Here is a 5,590-nt window from a genome sequence, read left to right on the forward strand (position 1 = left end):
GGTTAAATGGACAGTAGAAGCCAAACAAGCATTTGAAGAAATTAAAACGGCTTTGACCAGAACACCAGTGCTCACAAGTCCAAAGTTTGATAGAGACTTCATAATTTTCTCATTTGCATCAGAACACACTATAACAGCTATTTTACTGCAAAAAGATGATCAAGGATGTGAAAAACCCATAGCCTTTTTCAATAAAGCACTTAGAGATGCACCTCTAAATTACAAAATCATGGAAAAGCAGGCTTTTGCACTTGTGAAAGCTATTCAAGACTTCAGTGTCTATATATTGTACTCCCATGTAGTAGTTTATGTACCAAATTCTGTTGTCAAAGACATCCTGACTCAGGATGGAATTGAAGGCAAACGAGGTAAATGGATAGCTAAAATATTGGAGTATGACATTGAAATAAAACTTACAAAGCTGATAAAAGGACAGGGATTAGCTAAACTCATGACTGAAACAAACTTTCAAGCCTTGGATATTAATGAACTGGATAATGAACAGGAGATGGCGACTCCACAAATCAGCTAGGCCTTCTTAGAATCACCTTGGTATGTTGATATAACTCATGTATTATTAAACCTGCTGGCTCCTTTAGGGTTATCCAGAACAAAGAACAGGTTTTTAAAGATGAAAGCTTCAAAATTTTGTATTTTAGATAATGCTCTTTTTTGGAAAAATCATGAATGTATTCTATTGAATTGTTTAATAAAAGAAGAAGCTGAAAAAATCTCAAAGAATTTCATGCAGAGGACTGCGGTGGACACCTTTACTGGAAATCAACTGCAGACAAAATCCTGAGGGCTGGATTTTACTAGCCAACCTTGTTCGCTAATGTAAAGAAGTTTGTCACTGCTTGCCATAAATGCCAAATTTTTGAAGGCAAAAGGAAACTGTTACCTTTACCCTTGAGACAAATTTCCACTGAAAAGCCCTTTCAACAATGGGGTTTGGACTTCATTGGAGAAATACACCCTCCCTCTTCTGGCCAACATAAATGGATTCTTACTGCCACAGACTGTTTCACCAAATGGATAGAAGCCATTCCTTCTAGACAAGCCAATGATGCAGTAATTATAGGATTCTTAGAAACCAACATCTTGTCTAGGTTTGGCTGTCCTGGAAAAATCATAACTGATAACGTTGCTGCCTTCAAGCCCAAAAAAATGATAAATTTCTGCAGCAAATACCATATCACTTTAGGCCATTCTACAGCCTATTACCCTCAAGGTAATGGTCTAACTGAATCTTCCAATAAAAACCTGATTAATATTATTAAGAAATTGTTGGAAGAGAACAAGAAAAACTAGCACAAAAAGCTTACAAATGCACTGTGGGTAGACAGACTTACTACAAAGAGATCTATTGGAACCAGCCCTTATGAGTTAGTTTATGGCATGGAGGCTGTGTTTCCTTCATCTTTAGGTGTTCCTGTAATGAAATTACTGCAAGAATCTCAAGTGGAACCCAATGCCATTCAAAGGAGAATAAATCAAACCATCCATTTGCAGCAGACCAGAGAAGAAGTGCACCAGAGATCCCAAGTGTTACAAGAAAAACTCAAGAAAATATTTGATAAAAGGACCAAAGCAGAAGATTTCTACCTTGGAGACAAAGTTCTAAGGTGGGATTCCAGGAGAGCAGACAAAGTAAAACATGGGAAGTTTGACTTCCTGTGGAAAGGGCCATTTATCATCCAAGCATTACAAGGGAACAATAATTACTTTCTAAAGAGCCTGGATGGTACAGAAACAGAAGATGGACCAGTGAATGGTCGAATGCTGAAACATTACTTTGATCCAGTTTTTTGATGTTTTATGACTCTAACATATACATTCTATATCCTTAATAATGTCATAGTTTGAATTGGATAGTAACTTGCTGCAGTTGAAGCCCGAAGAGAAGGCCCTAAGATTCAAAAGTGTGCTGCCATATATATAAAAAAGCAACCAGCAAAGGGAGATTTCAGAGCACAGTGAAAGTTATTCAGAAGGCCATCTAACCTGCTGTTCTTGACTTTCCACCAAGGAAAGCCATCCCCAAGTGGAGCCATTGTTATACTCCTGTACCAATAGGTGTCATATTTCATGATTGACTGGTTGAGCTCTGTAATATGTTCATCCCTTTCCTTGTTGCAAAGGTTTTCCATATTATCAAAAAATATAAAAAATGTAAAGAGGGTATTCCCTAGAAGAAAAATCAAAGGGTAAAAAGAATAAAATGGTCAAAAAAGTGAAAGAAATGAACCCCAAATAAAGAAAGACCAGGAAAGTGTGCAAGTCCAAAATTCCACTACTTTTTCATTTTCTGTAAATAAGCATTTGCGTGTAGCTTCTTGAAACTTTATGCCACAATTGATGAATGGCCAAACAGCTTAATCTTGGCTAGTTCATGTTTGAATTTCCTGTTTTAGAGATAGAGAATAAAAATCTGACCAAACTGTTTAATCTTGGTAGATAAGTAGACAGGTAGACAAGCAAAGGAGCTCAACTGTTTAATCTGAGCCCTTGGAAGTAATAATTGCAGACTTAGGTAGGCTTACCATGCAAAGAAAAGAAAAGTTGATGAGGGTTTGCTAGTCTAAATGCACCCAAAGAAAGAAGGAAAAAAATGCTAGGCAAAGTAGGCAAGGTAGGTAGAATGTTGTTGCAGAATGAGACTTGTTATGGATTATGTTTCTAAAAATGGGTTAACTTTCACCTCTATCACAAGTGCTAGGCGGACATTTCACTTGAAGCAGCTCAAGCGAGGCAAGGTTGAATAACTAACTCCCCTTCATACTTTTCCCAAATCATTCACTAACTCCCCCAAAGGTATTAAGATCTGTTTAATATTACTCACAAGCCACTCATTCCGGTTTCATAAATATTGCCTGAGTAAAGCCCTATTTTACTTTGGAAAGTGGCCATATTTTTCTATAATCCCCTTTTTTCCTTTAGCCTAAGTTTTTAACATTGGCTTAGCGCTTTCATTTCGAAATTCATATTAATTTTTAACATTTATTATATAAATCCCAAACATTTTTGCCCAACCCCGTATTATGTAAATATATAAAAAACCCCCAAATATTAATATTTCCTGCCCCGGTCGAATACGACCATAGTTACATTTCAACAGGGATTGATGAATTTGTTTGAAGTTCATTGAGAACCCTCCCCGCACGCATCATGGAATTAATTAACCTCTGGTTAATTAATAACCAACCAGCCCCGAACCAATCAAAATGCGCCCAAACTATTAAAAAACACAATTTATTATATTGGGCCCGCATACGTTAACCTCCCACCATTTCCATATTGCATCCATCGTCCAATCTGGGCCTGACCATCCGACAGTGAACGATCATTTCGCGACCCCCCTAACCGTCGCTGTTTAACTCGCGGGGGCCCGACGGTTTTTCTGTCCATACAAAGCCACGCGTCATGCTACCGCTGTGATCGCTCGCCTCTGGCCTAAAATCGCCCAGCCCCAAAAACGGTGCGGGCGAAACTGCTTACCACCATCATCCGTCCTCCCACTGACGTCATCTGCTGACGTCCATCGTCCTATCTGCTGATGTCACCCGCCACGTCGCCTGCCATGTCATCTACTTTTGTACTCCCACTGACATCATCCGTATTGCTTACGTCATTTGCCCATTACATCCAAAAAATCTCGCCAAGACTTCATTTTGTTGAATGAAAGGGTAAAAATGTCATTTTTTGCTATGTTTTTCTATGTACCGCACTCTCGGGAAGAAACATATTTTTGAGTGTTATATGCTGCATGCAGCGCCCTGAACTCCCATGCAGAAATAATGACCTCTGCTCTAGTTTTTCGACCGCCTTCCGAATAGAAAGGCTATAGCGCGAGCTCCGCGGACCAGCCATTCAACCTGCACAGAGCAGTCTTCCTCTCTAATACTGTTTAAACCAAACAGAAGGAATTCCGAGCTTGCAGAGGAAGGAAATAAAGATGTACAGGGATATTTTGCTACCCTAACCAGTGGACCTTCCAAGACATGAATTGCCAGAGAAAGGAGGTGAGAGGACACGTTAGCAGTTCTAGTTTTCCAGACAGCGGTGAGAGGGGGTCATTTCAGCATTAAAGAGTATCAGATGAGCATTAAAGTGTATCAGATCAACGATAAAGAGTGTCAGAGAAAAATTGAAGAGTAGCAGATCAAAATTAAAGTGTATCACATCAGAATTAATGCACAGTTAAGACAGGCAGTCGGCGCAGAGCTTCTACAGAAGACAGCTGCAAGCCGAACCCTAAAAGCCTGCCTCCAGCACAACATCAGTCAATTGTTTCTATTTTACTTTTAAACTCTTAGTAGTTAAACCTAGATATTATCTCACAGCTGTTATGAGATATAGGTTGTACATATTTTGTGTATAAATGCCCCCTCCACTGGAGTGGTGTGGGTGTGTGGATTTCCTAGACTGTGCTGTAATACTGAAATTTGGAATAAAGAGCTGTTTGGAACCAACTGTTGTCTGGCCTACTGGATGAAGAATTTGTTATGTTCCTATACCAATAGGTGTCATATTTCATGATTGATTGAATTAGCTCTGCAATATGTTCATACCTTTTCTTGCTGCAAAGGTTTTCCATATTTTTAAAGAATCAAAAAATTAAAAAATGAAAAGAGGGTATACCCTAAAAGAAAAATCAAAGGGTAAAAAGAATAAGATGGTTAGAAAAAAGAAAAATAAATGAACCCTAAATAAAAAGGACCAGGAAAGTGTGCAAGTCCAAATGCCACTACTACTTCATTTTTGTAAATAAAGTATCATGGGCAGTTTGTTGAACTTTATGCTGTAGTTGATGAATGGCCAAACAGCTCAACCTTGGCTAGTTCATATCTGAATTTTCTTGCTTTAGTGATAGAGAATAAAACCTGTCCAAACTATTTAATCTTGGTAGATAAATAGATAGGTAGAGAAGCAAAGGAGCTCAACTGTTTAAATTGAGCCCTTAGAAGAAATAAAGGTAGACCTAGGTAGGATTCCCATGAAAATAAAAGAAGATTTGTAAGGGTTTGCTAGTCTAAATGCACCCATGGAAGAAGAAGAAAAAATGTTAGATACAGTAGGTTGGGTAGGCAGTTTTGATGTTGCTGAAAGAAACTTGTGATAGGTTTTGTCTCTCAAGATGTTCATCTTGCTGTTATCACAGGTACTATGGCAGAAGCATGACTAATTCCCCTCCATCCTTTCCCTAAATCACTTACTAATCTCCCCCAAGGTATTAAGATCTGCTTAATATCCTTACAGTCACTCACTCCATCTCATTTCATAAATTGCCCAAGTCAAACTCTATTTTTACTAAGGAAAAGTGGCCACATTTCTTGTGTAAACCTCCGTCATGCCTAAGTGTTGAGTGTTAAATTTCTAACAGTATACTTAGCATGGTTTCATTTCATGAATTGATATTAACTATTGACTTTATTATATAAATCCCTATACTTATTCCCCTACCCATATTATGTAAGTATAACACAAAACCCTGCAATATATAATATCCCGCCCCAGTCGAAATATGACCATAGTCTTAACATAAATAAGGGGATCAATAGATCCATTTGGGATTTGTTAATAACCCGCC

This window comes from Pinus tabuliformis, chromosome 3_2, assembly GCF_031772625.1.
Source record: "Pinus tabuliformis cultivar Carrire ecotype Pingquan chromosome 3_2, CPIR1, whole genome shotgun sequence".
NCBI lineage: Eukaryota > Viridiplantae > Streptophyta > Pinopsida > Pinales > Pinaceae > Pinus > Pinus tabuliformis.